This window comes from Haliaeetus albicilla, chromosome 1, assembly GCF_947461875.1.
Source record: "Haliaeetus albicilla chromosome 1, bHalAlb1.1, whole genome shotgun sequence".
In the NCBI taxonomy this organism is placed as follows: Eukaryota; Metazoa; Chordata; class Aves; order Accipitriformes; family Accipitridae; genus Haliaeetus; species Haliaeetus albicilla.
The window spans coordinates 68,781,719-68,795,059 of record NC_091483.1 but is presented as its reverse complement, the minus strand read 5'-3'; the positions used below and the strand labels follow the sequence as shown (position 1 = coordinate 68,795,059).

The 13,341-nt window shown below is 45.1% G+C and overlaps 1 protein-coding gene across 1 annotated transcript in view; it reads left to right on the top strand.

Annotated features, from left to right (window-relative positions):
- Positions 1–3,418: 3,418 nt before the first annotated feature.
- The window catches only part of C1QTNF7 (C1q and TNF related 7), a 51,921-nt gene continuing 41,998 nt past the window's right edge, over positions 3,419–13,341 (top strand). Inside the window, exon 1 of the mRNA XM_069793360.1 lies at positions 3,419–3,929. The gene's annotated coding sequence lies outside the window, so the exon portion shown is untranslated. The remainder of the gene's footprint in view (positions 3,930–13,341) is intronic.

The window sequence follows — 13,341 nt, the reverse complement described above, 5'->3', positions numbered from 1 at the left end:
GAAAGCAGCACCTTGACCTCTTTCTTAGCTATTTCTGTATTATCACCCTGGGAGTGTTTTATGAGCTCTTCTACAGGCCAGGCTGTTATTAAAAGAAAAACACACACACACACACAAAACAAAAAAACAAACAAACAAACCAAGCATAAACTTCCATGTGTTTTGACACCATATTTCCATGTAACAATGTTTTTTTCTTCTCATTTAGGCACTGGACAATGACATATTTCTGTTTACCTGGATGAAGGCAGTCTTCATTCACACCACTCTGTGTGAGGGAAGAATTAGGCTTCTGGCTTTTAGTAGATTTGTGACCTCCTAGAGTGCACTGTGCCACACAAACCTGCTCATTCTCTCAGTATTGAAGCAAGATGAATCCTGAGCAGTTACATTCACGTCTTGGCTATTGAACTGAGTATTATCTGGATGTAAATGCATTCAGCCATGACACAGGAAAATCCCAAATCCCAGCATTAAAGGATACTTCTCTTTTTAATGCCACAAAGTCATAATTCCTTCCTGCCAGCAAATCAACTTCTTAGTGGTTCACTGCAATTGAAGGATTTTGTTTGATTCCTCAGATACTTGTGTTGGAAACATCCTTTGTATGTATTAGAACCTGCCAAATCTTAAAACACTTTGGTCAGAGAAAGGGCTTAAAGATGTCACCAGGAAAAAGTCTCAGTTGCTTGCCACATGACAGGATTAAAGATCACAATTTGTCAAGGGTGTGACAACTATATTCCCTAGAGCACATTTACACTTATGCAACTATAACATGGATTCATGTTTTTTGTCTTCAAGATGCAACAATCTGTTATGCAACAAACGTCCACACGTACAGGACCATATGAAGACTTGCACTCATGGGTGAGGCAAGAGGCATTTTCTTCCCCTTTGAAATATCTCTGAGATGAATGATTTCTTTTTTCCTAACCCCTGTGTTAGTTGCCATGTTGTACCTGTGAGGACATGAATGCCAAATAGCAGTTCCTGGTTCAGATGCTGTGGCTAGCAGCTTGATCCTACTACAGCTGTGTCTAGACAAAGCCAAGAGCAAGAAAATCAATGTTCTGGTGAAGTGCTAAAATGTGAAATGGTTGCCTAGAATTGTAACTTTAGAGGGATTAAAAATGAGCGTACCACAGGCACCAGTGAACAACCCTATAGAATTATAAACTTTCTTCCAAAAAAATTTAACCTGTGTTTTCTGTTGAACACTTAAACCTCCAAGGCTTGCAGAGCACTTTGCAGTTCCTCCCCCACTTATACTCTTGCCTCCTGCCTGCAATCTGGAAAGCTTGGTAAGCAAATGAAATGGGTTCAACTCCCTCCTTTTAAGACTCTTGTTATGTTGGAGCTCATGTCACTTACCCTCTGACAAAGCTTTAACTGCATCTTCCTTGCTAAGCCTCCTTCCCTCTGCCATAGGAGCTGAACTGCCAGCTGGTGCTTTAACTTTGTGTTGTGGACCACAGAAAACTATTCAGGTAGTCTCAGAGGCCATAAAATGTTAACAGCACAGAAGAAACAGTTGATCTTAATTATTGCTGCTATATAATTACTGTGATTAATATTATTTACTACTTCACCAATGGCTGTTTAGTCCTTAGTCACATTCCTATGAGGCAGGTAAGTAAATGGAAGTGAGGAAGACTGAGTCCAGAGCTAGGTATGAATCAGTGGCAGAGCCCAGGTTTGAAATTCCTGCCAGTCTTCTCCACAGACTGTTAGAAAACATGTTTTTTCCCCTATGTGACAGGGCAACATCCCTTGCTTCCCCAAGAAAGACTCATCAGGAAGAGGAAGCATCACCTCGTGCTCCCCTAAACAGGAGCAGAAAGTGATCAGCTGAGAGAATGAGGGCAACACTCTCTGGATGATCTCTAAAAGTTCTATGTAATTCCCACAAGCATGCCGATACAAGTTTCCAGAGGTTCCAGTACCTAAAAAGATATGCCTAATGCTTGATCACTAAGTGAAGATTAAGATACAGAAATCACTTATGTACATTTAAGTGACACGATAGCATGGTATTTGTTCTTTCACTGTTGCCCATCTACAACCAATTTCATCAGCAGAGCCACAGAGCAAAATAAAAATACTCTGATAGCTATACTTTGAGGAAAAAATGAGACTTGTAAAATCATATACCGAAGCTTTTACAGTACCATATGATTTTGTAACAGAGTGTTCTACATCCTGGTTATTACCATTTAGTACTGGAATGAAACTCCATTAGGAAAAAAATGTATCTATTTGGTTTTCCTTAAACCCTTTCTCCCATCACTGGCAGCAGTATTTTACCTATATTGATTGGACGCACAGGACTGTTTTTAATTCTCAATTTAAAATATGAAATACTTAATATTTCAGTGTCATGTAAATTAGAACATTCAAATGAACAAGATCTCTTACAGCCACTTCATAAGTGGCATTTTGTCATTGACTTGTTTTGTCACAGAAGATCCATTTCCTCTGTTAGAGGCATCAAACACCTTTGAAAATTTCAGTCTAATGATTCCATCTTCACTTATATTAGTTTTGCAAGAAAATATGACTGACAAAACCAAAGTCACTTAATAACAACTACAATAAACCTTATGTCACCTTAGCATCAGCAGGTCAGTTGGATGCATTTCCAAAAGTGCTGAGTGATTTGGGGCATAGTCTGAGGTAGGCTTTTCAGGACCCTCATTTTTAAACAGAAGTTTGTTATGGTACTAATGTGGAAGCTCAAAGACTGGAATTTCTCAAATCACAATAATGTTTTACAATTTGGCTTTTTGGTTGCTTGGTTTTAGCTACTCTGCAGAGAAAACTCCTATTTGCAAAAGGGGGCCTTTTAGGTCAATTCATAAATGCACACCACGTGTGTCAACCATAACTGATTGAAATAAATGCCTTGCAAAAAGGAGGAATTTGACATGGGCACAAGCAACTCTCCTGTATGAACAACATTTCGCACGCTCCACTATCTTAATTTGAGCAAAGCAGAACAGAGCCATCCCCACTAAGTGGATGCCTTTGAAAACCATGCCTCTGTTATTTAAAGCCTGACAGTGTCTCCGAAGACAGGATCATTGCTATGAGTGTCTTTTGAAACTATCCAAAATCACAGGTTTAAAACTCTCCAAAATCAAGAGGTTTGGGGTTGTGCTCAGCCATGAACCTCAGCTTGGGTGTCCCAACCACCCTGTAAGAGGGGCACCCCGCATTGCACTAGCAGAGGAAGCCGAGGAAAAAGCGCTGGACCTGTCCCCGAAGCCTCAGACCAAGGACTAGTGCGTCTAAAAATACTGGGAGTCTTTTGGCCAATTTGGGGACCACGGTCCTTTGGGAGCTCTGAGCACTTTATGTATTTGAGGCTGTTGCTTCTTCCTCCACTTTGAGGCAGATGCTGCTCCTCCCAGATCCCACGCTGAGGGGACTACATGCCAGAATAAGCATGATTTTTTCCTCTTCTCTGTGTCTTTACCAAGAAGGAGACAACTTAGCCTACCATGCTTTCCAAAGATGATATAACATTACCTCGGGGAGGCTATGCCCCAGGTCCTATTAGGACTGTCATACCGCTTCAGTCTGGAGCACACGCTTGCTCCTTGCTCCATGATATACATTGAGCTCCTTCCAGCAGGAGTTTTACAGCAAGCTCACAGTTGCTTTAAATTAGAAAAGCTGGCAAGTGGCCGAGGAAAGGAGTGGAAGCTTATTTAGCCGAGACAGACAGTTACAAAACTCAATACAAGAGCATCTAGCTTCAAATAAGTTTTCACGAAGTACATTATCTGTCATAGCAGCATTTAAATTTGTTTTAAAGGATTTTGAATCACCAACAATTACCTGTTGGTTTGAATTTACAGCTCACTGCCCAAACGGAGCATGTTGCTTTCCCTGAAAAATCCGATGGCATCTACTCAAGTGTGAAGGTAAGTTACAACTGATTCACTTTCCCATTCTGACTTCTCTGAAATGCATTTGAAGAAGGGAATGCAATAGAGAGACCTTTCAGAAAAATGCAGATTTTTGCTGGGATACATGCGATTCCATTAGAAATTTACTGTAGTAGGGCTTCAGTGAAATCTGTTTATGTATCTTGTCTTGTAAGAGAAGAGTAATAAACTTGGACATTTATGCACATAACATTCCTATCAAAAAGTTACCAAACAGACTTTTTTAAAAATCAAGGACACAATTTTCTGTCAAAAAAGTAGTTTTAAATGTCTACCTTTCACAGGGTTTAGGGTGATTAAATTGTCTAAAATCTTTTGAAATATTTCTCTCTATTTAGCTTTAATCTTACATTCCATCAGCTCAAAATGGAGATTATTGTTTTTTTCCCTTGTGAATGATTCCAACATCATTCCAAATCTTCACTTCAACCTTCGTTGCTATGGTTTCATAGAAACTTGTTTTTTAAAAAAAAATCTGTAAATACCAAATAAATCATTTTGCTTCAGGGTTGTGCTCTTGCAAATTTAAGCTCCTGCATTTAACTTATTAAACTCTCACAAATATATCTATTTGTTATTTTGTTGGGGTGTTTCTTCTGTTTGGCTGGGTTTTTTCAAGGTCATTTAATTTTTTGTACTTCCACTGCTACCAGCATTATGCTTCTTGCCTATGTGCAGACTGGGGAGAGAATGTGTGTTGTTAAACATAAATGAAATGCTGAGCATAAGTGATTAAACACAACCTTGGTCTGGGTAGGTGAGAGTGTACATGGATTAACAGTTTCTTGCTCCCCTTTTTCCCCTGCGTCTCTGGTTACCATTACCCAGGCGAGGCTGAGGCAAGGCTTGCCTGCATGCCAGCTGCCCAAAACCCGATACTCACAATGGTGGCTAATTTCTCTAACCCACTCACTTTCAAGGAAATGATGAAGCTTTTCAGGCTGAAGTTTTAGGAAAATATGGGTGTGAGCACAGCATTACCCACAGCCCTTGGAGCTGTGCAAGCTATGGAAATTCGCTAACAGCAACCTGTTTCAGAAATCATACAACTATTGTGTTCTATAGTGTGCTGCATTAGAGGCAGAAAATCCCTTCTTCGTATAGTGCCTGCTCCTTGTTTCCCCTGGTTTGGAACAACTCCAGCTGTGCTACTGGAGCAGATTTCCCCTGGTGGGAATGCAGGGCTGTCGGTCCCCCTGATGCTGTGTCCCCACAGGCCATGCTCTGCCTAAGAACTGCATTTAAGAGTAGAGAAAAATGCCGCAGAGAGGGCAGGGCAAAGGGTTCGGAAAAGCAAAACTGGAAGTGGAGGAGCTGATATGCCTGCCCACTGTCACAGAGGAAATCCTGAAAGCCTGGTTCCCTTTGAAGCTGCCCCTGGGTTAAGTTTTGTGCCAAGTGGGAAGCCCACCATCAGCATCCTTGCTGAGCTCTGAAAAGGTAGAGCTAGGGACATCTCTATCAGGTGTCACCTGGGTGAGGACTATGTGCCATGGGGACTGGGAGGTGTATTCCCCTCTCTTAGTGGCTGCCTATTCCTTGTCCTTCCTCCATGATACCCCAGCGATCTGATGGGTAGTTGAGAGTGAAGGTGGTGAAGGCTGGTCCTGCTCCATACGGCTTAATGACACAGGAAACAGAATGGTTTCTGAAATTGAGTATCATCTCAGCCACAGGGACTGCTTCTGGCTCAGTAGCAACAACAGGGAATGATGCAAACAAAGAATGTAGTGTTCATATTATTTCATCCTCTCCGTCATCTCCACACTTCACTGTTGCACTTTATGGTTCAGCCACAGTGGCAAGGTGAGAAGGTAGATGGAAATCCACATATAAGCGGTGTCCTGAGGGCTGGGTTTGAGTGTCTGCAGGAGAAGATCCTCTGTCCCATTCACTGTGATAGAGCTGACTTATATCCTTAATTCTCCATGACACGTCCATTCACAGGTCTGTCCCATACACCAGTAAGCCTAATTTCCAGAGTCCTTAAACAGATGCTACAGCAACATTACACATACTATCATTGCATGATCAAATAACATCCATGTTACAAAACAGACACATTGCAGATGATAAAATGACAACTTAGATTGACCAGAAAAACTTAATCTCACAGGGGAGTGAAAATCCTAAGGCTGCAACCTTTTATACAAATAAGCATCATTAAAAAAAATACAGTGTTTCTGATTCCTAGGGGTTGCTTGTCACAGATATAACACAGGTCAAACTCCATTTTATCTGCTGAAGTGGATTCTTTGTTAGTTGAAAGGACAGCAAAGAAATTATGTGATTGCCTTGGCAGAGAAACCTAGAGGCTTTGTAGGCTCGTCTTCATGATCATACCCAGAAAATAAAGGCTGCAAGTGAGATAATTACTGGCCAGATTTACATTTTAGTTACAGGCATCAGGTTGCAACTGTGAGCAAAAGGTATTCATTTCTGCCCACAGTCTCTTTAAAGTAAGAGGTGCAGATCAGTAGGGTGGTTTTTATGTTGGGTTGAAGAAGAAATCCAGACTCCTCTGATTTCCCAAAGTTGAAATAAATTGTTCAGGTTCTTCATAAATTAGGACTCAGTTTTCATTTTGGAAAAGCAGTGTGAATCTGTTCTTGGGTGTCTAGCCTCAAGCCTCATCTGATGTTGGATGCAGATGGGAAAGCTCAAAGCAATGAAGGCAGAACTCCAGAGGACCTGACTCAAGTTTTCAAAGATACTTTCCATTTTCTCTAAACCTTGGGGTGTGGGGGGATAGGACCATATGATCAAACAGTCTACACATTTCTGTGAGGTGTATCCATTGGGAAGGGCAGAACTGCCTAGTATAAAACCAAGTCTTATCACAGAGGATAATGGGGACCGTTTTAAAAGGGGAAGAATAGGCTGTGCATAATGGGAAAAAGATCCTGGCAGCAAGAGGTATATGGTTATAAAATAATCCAGAGGGAAAGAAGGGAAAAGTCTCACTGGCTGGGATGTTTCACTTAGTCTGGGCAAACCTAGAAGAAATCTGTGGGGAGTAATCTTTCCTAGGCTGAGAGATATGAGAGTCCATATGTTGTGCTGGCTTAAATGTATTGGCTCGTCTTCAGTCTATCTACTGGATTTGTCTTCCTCATCTGTGTATCGCATCTCTCAGACCCAAATGGGGTGCAGCTTACAGAAGAGGAGGCCAAATCTCGAACAAGATTTAATGGACATAGCTGACTGTTTGGACGCCATCAGGCCACCCATCCTATTTTCAGCCTACGCTCTCCCCTTCTGCTTTGGAGAGACCCCAAACCCAAAATCAGACACCCTGCAACAAACAGGAACATCTGGCAAGAGTCCGAGGTTAAAGCTGGGGAAGGAAGGGAACTGTTCAGTAAGGGGATGGGTTTTTTGGATGTATCGTAATTCATGGGCTCTGTTTTATTTCTCTCAGTTTTTGCTACATTCTTTCAATAAAGATATTTTTCTTTCAGGAGAAAACGAGAGTGGAGAGGGTATTAATAATGGAGGTGGGACCTGAAATGTAGTTTAAAAAATGTGCAATAAAAACAGGGAGTGACAAAGCTATAAAAACAAGGAGAGCTCAAAGGGCAGAGCCGAAGAGGTGTGTGTCCAGCCTGCTCACCCCACTTCTTTCTGTTGGTCTGATGGGCCTTGTGGCTGGGTCCAGGCCAGCGTGGGAGTCCCATCACTGCAGCACAGGGGGACCTGATCTGTGAGCTGCTGAGAGAGGGACCTCCCTTTTTTTTTTTTACCCTTTGGAAAAAAAAGTCATCTGAACTTTTTCTGGATTTGTCCAGGAAAACTCTCCCTTTCTTGGAGGGAGACGCTCCTTGTGCTGGAACACGCATCTGCTATTCTCGCTAGCAGTTACGACTCAGGACCAAAAGTCTTTTCCCTTTTCAGCAGTCTATGAAAACTTGATGTTACGCCAGCCTTGCTAGCCCCACACTGGTGTTCCTGCACAGCACTGGTCTGCTGCATTTCAATGCACCTGGGGAATGAGCCCACCTCCCCAACACATCCCAGACTGCTGTTTGCAGTCCTTTTTCACTGTCACTAAACGGTGGATGTGGCTCTTTTGGGACTTAGCAGAGAAACACCTAGGTTACTCTTTGCATCCATTGCTTATTCTAGACACCATGTCAGGTTTGTTTTTTTTTTTACAGAGCAATTGGCTCCTTTGAGTCTTTATGAGCTCCAGCTCTGCACGGATGTGCTCTGAAAGTTATCTTCCAGAGCCTGTCCTTTGGTCCCAATGCGAGAACAGCCTTGATCACAGCCCTGCATTAGCAACCCTCCCAGTCCCACATATCTTTACTTGTCTCCAACTTCTCTTCAGTTCCTCTACCCTTTTCCTCCTGTAAATTACCAATCTGGTATCCTCCTTCTCATAGCCCTTCCATTTTCCTGGCATGTCTGTGTGTTTGCCCAGGGGCTCCCTCTTTATCACCTCCTCAAAGGGGGTTTTGGGGGGGGCTCTGCTGGCAGCCTTTCCTCCCTGAAGTGACAGCGGTCAGTGGGCTATCCTGTAACCCCTGCGCAAATGATGTGGCAAGGCACTCTCCAGCTTCCTGAGAGCTGATTTCCCAGTGGCTGGAGGAAGAACAAGGCTGCTTTGGCATCTCTTGAGTTACTGTTTCTGTTACTCAGTGCAGACATTCCTGCTAGAAAGGGGCAATACATGTCTGCAGATGACCTCTGAGCACCAGCTCTGAGGTGGGGTAGCAAGAAATTCTTCCAGGGAGAGGTAGTGATTTTGGGGGTGGGAACAGGATGGCCAATACTCCAGCAAAACAGTTCCCATAAAGGCCTGGAGTCCAGGTTACAGCTCCTGCTCCTCTCCTGGAAGAAGGAAATTTTCACTTCTCTCCCCAGCTTGGGTAAAGAAAGAAAAAAAAAATTCCTTTCCTGATTCAACTTCATCATCATCAACGTCATGTATCTGAGTGCCCTCCATGGGAATGCAAAGATGAAATAACATAGGCAGTCAAGCAGAAGAAAACACCTTAGGCAGGACAAGCAGGATCAGTGGTCCTGGCTAGCTGTGCAACAGGTTGCCCTGCTACCTCTCCCCTCCCTCCTGCACCCCCAGAGCAAGCAGGTCATGTCTGCCCAGGGCTGGCCCCTGGGTCTCCAGAGGGGCTTTGCTGCACACCCAGGTCCATGGTTGTGCGGTGGGTATTTTTTGGTTTCTGTAGAGGAAGGATTGCATTTCACTGTATTTTAAGCTTTGCAGCTGGGTTACGCTGCTTTACATTGGAATGGGGCTTTGGAGGCTGCACTGGAGGTTGCCTTCAGCTTTTTAAGGAGAATTGAGAGTTTCCTCTGCAGGACTGCCTAGGATGGCTCCCTGCATGCTGACGGGCCACACACCTCAGTCCTGATTTTGTAGCCTGCTTTGGGCAGAACTGCGATTCAAAATCTCTGTGGGCAGAATTTCTGAGACAGAAATACATGTACTTTGCACTGCATCGCACATGAACAGTGCGTCTTGTGCTACCAGGAGGTGTTCACCCTGTAGGACCCGTACTGTACAGCCAGTCTGAGAGCATGCACTGAACCTGCCTGGGGTTTCTTGCTCTGACAGATCTGATAGATTATTGGAAAATCTTGGTTAAATGCGCATAATCCTCAAACTCACCTGGAGAAAATATCCAGGCAGAAAAAGAGGGCATCTTGGGAACAGGAGCTGTTAGAAACCACCCAGCATTTTGGTTTATCCCTTTCTGCAGGCAAGCTCTGTCCCTGCAGATCAGGGCTGTTGTCCAAGAATTTTGATTGCCAATTGCTGAAAAAAAAGTATCTGACTGGTGTGTTTAAAACATCTGTTTCTGCAGCCCAATAGGGCATGTATTAAAACCCTGCAGTGAGATCCAGCCCACACCGAAGTCAAAACAATCCTCGTGGTTCACTTTGGGGTGTGCCGTAGGGGGATGCACAGACCTGGTCCCTCGTGGGTGCAGCTCCATGGATGCCTGGGATATATTTAGATTGTTGCATCTGGCAGGATTCAGCCCCAGCTTTCCACTCCTGCAGATAATGGCTTGTAGCCAGGAGGGTTGTTTTCACACCTCCTGCACGAGGTGAAAGCCCACGTGAAGTGTTTTGACATGGCGTGTCTCTTGGCCGCTTCCAACCTGCCTCGTCAATCAGGAAGTTGTATCACCTCTGAAAGGATACGCCAGGGCTGTAAAACATCTCCGATCCCTCAGTTAGCACTATTTCCTTCATCAGGAGGGGTCGCTGGGCTGCTTACTGCCATCGTTGCTCACACTTCAGCGACCTCTGCAGCGACTCTGGCACGAGGTTTGGATTCCTTGACTTTAAGACTTGATGATCCCATAGCAGAAACAGTTTCGCTTGCACGGAAGAGCTGCCAAGACACCCTTAAAAGGAAGGCTCTGCCGAGCGCACGCTGCTGGAGATGCTCGCCACTGCTCCGACCTCCTCAGAAACCACCCTGAGCAGCAAGCCCGGGAGCAGCTGTGCACCTCCCCTGCCCCACCGAGCCCCCGTGCAGAGGGGACACAGCCTGAGCCTTTCAGACCCCGTGGCCAGAGGTCAGCGGGACCATGCCCTGGTACCAAATCCCCCCCAGCATCAGAGCAGCACGGCCAGCCGCTTTGCTGTATGTGCCTCCTTTCTAGCGTGTCAGCGGAAGCAGATGTTTCTAATTTATCACTAAAAACAAACAACTTAATCCCCCAAATATGCAGCAGTGGGGGGTGAGGAGGGGCCCTTCCACTTAAAGCTGATTTATAAATGGGATAATTAAGGTTAATTCGTCCATGAATTAAGCAAATATGTGTCAGATATTGTTACCAGCGCTTCCTCCCTCTAATTTGTGCAAGCCCTAAACATCTGAAGCCTTTTCAACCTGAGGCAACGGGACACATTCCTGTTCCGCTGGCCAAAAGCAGCTGGCACTGCTTCCTTTCATCAACAGCACTAACACTTATCTATTTAGGCCTTCACAACATGATTGGCGTGTCATAGTCGTTGCAGCCCTCCGTTGCACGGGTGCCAAAGGCAGGCCTCGGCGGCAGCTCCAGCGCAGCCCTCCTCCCTTTCGAAGACGCCATTTCAGGCTGTTCTGCCGGGACCGAGGGCTGGAGCGCGGCGGGGTGCCCGGGCAAGGCCGCCCTCCACACCCCGGGCAGGACTGCGCCGAGAGCTTTCACAGAAACCGCCTTCGCTTCACTCCACAAAATGGCCGAAGGCCTTAATGGATAGGGGCACGAGTCCAAACCCATTCCAGATATGACTGAGAAAAGTATTGGGTTTACCTACGTTGTGTCAGTGCTGGAGGCCACAGCTAACCTCGGAGCAGCTGTATTTCAGCACGTGCCCATATATCGAGCCATCCAGCCCACAAACAATATACGGACCCTGCTTCTGCTGCCAGCTGCTTCAGACCACCAGTTCCTACTGCTTACAGCTTGTGTGATCATTCGTTAAAAAAAGGCTCTTCTCCAGGCAGCTTGGCACCTAGCCACAGCACGTCTGCTATGCACGGGCAGCGCTGAAGTAATAGCAGTGCAGTAGCCTTAAAAAGATCTTCATACCTCCTGCAGACGCGGCAGCAACGCCGGCCCGGTTCTGCAGAAGGACAGAATTTGGGGTCTGCTGCCGGGGGTCTCTAGACCTTGGGCATCTGTGAAAGGTGATGGGAAAAGGCAACCCCTACCAGCAGTAGGATGGTCGAAATGCCTGGGCATCCACAAAAAAAGAAAGTATCATCTGGTGTGGGAATGGGAGGGGATCCTCGTGCAGGGCCTCAGCAGCCCACGGACCCCCCCAGGGTGCTGGGCTGGGGATGCCAGGGCTCAGTGGGACTGGTCCCAGATGCTGTGGGTCACTGCACAGCCGGGAATGGGGTGCTCAGGGAGGCAGGGGAAGGGACGCAGGGTTCATTAGAACAGTGTTACCTGAACCCCGGGGGTTTACGGGTTTATTACCTAAGAGGTAAAACAGGAAGAATACTGAGCTCGATCTGCAAATTACTGTGCTGAACCTAGCCCTGTTACATAGGAAATGGACAGCTGTACCAATTTCTTCAACTACACCTTTAAAATTAGGATTTAATTGGGTGTCCTCTCCTGGTAGACACTACAGCGCTCCTCATTCCTCATATGCCTCTGCCCCTGCTGCAGAAAGGGACCCATGGACACAGGCCGTTCCCCCCGGGTCTCTCACACACAAGAATAAGACCCTGCAACCCCAGGCATGTGGGTGCATGTACTGTAGCCATGGCATAGCATGCTGCTTTTGGAATTTTGGGTATTCGGGTTTAATTGCAGCAGCTGAGTGGGTTGTAAGAAAATGCAAAATAGCCTCATAGGCAGCCTTCTGCTAGAAATTAAGCCTTACGCTGGAAAGGTGATAAGGCTGTGGGATGCTGTTGCAATGACCACTGCTCCTCTCCTCAGCAGTCTTTTCTGCTGTGAGCAGCATCTTCTGGGGTTGGAGCAGTCCAGAAATCCTTCTCCTCCATTATTTCTATTAAATGATAGGATTAGACAATGTACCAGGATTGCAAGGAACTTCTCATCAAGCGCAAATGCCAGGTAGGCTAAAGGAAGGAGTGAGAAGGAGAAAAGAACAACAGAAGAAGAACAGAAGGAAAGCAGGATTAGAGTCAACAGCAGCACTAAGAGCAGGAATCAAAGCCCTCAGTGCTCTGCTCCAGCTACTACACTCCCGCCCCTCCCATACACGATATCCATAAAGTGATCTGGGAAAACAGTGGGTTTGAGAAGAAAACTGAAGACAACTGGAACAACACTGAGCTTGAACAGAGCTGAAGCAATTCTATTTTTGGACTAAACAAAAAAAAAAATTTAACTCAATCCAGACAAGCCTGTATCACTTAAGCAGTTGTAAGCTACATACAATGAGACCACCAGCACCAGTTTATTCTGCAAAGCTGCAATCTGCTTTTCAGTTTTGAAGCCTTTTCCCGAATGAAGAAACCATATGCCATTAAATTAGTTTGTACCAGTGATGCAGCCCTTTTTACTTCTTGCAAACTGGGCTGCACTTCAAATGGTGATATACACTGTAAGTGGCTTCTTCTCTACCTAGTTAAAGAGGTGCCTTCCTTCATTCTGTACCCATGAGGGATGGTCAGAGATACCCTTGTGTCAGAAAGCTTTGCACTTGCAGGAAGATGACTGGTTGCAGCTCATTGCAAGAAAAGAACATTTTTCTTTGATGTTTTCAATAGCTTGCTCTGAAATAGCCTCCACCTCATTCCAGACATGCTAAAAAGACTGATGAATTTGAAAAGGAAAGCTGTCTCAAATTTCCAAATGCATCTTGAACGTGATATTTTGGGGCACTGGTTTTTGTTTCTGACTGCTTTTTCCAAGGTTATAGAGAAGAAAGGGTTACAGAT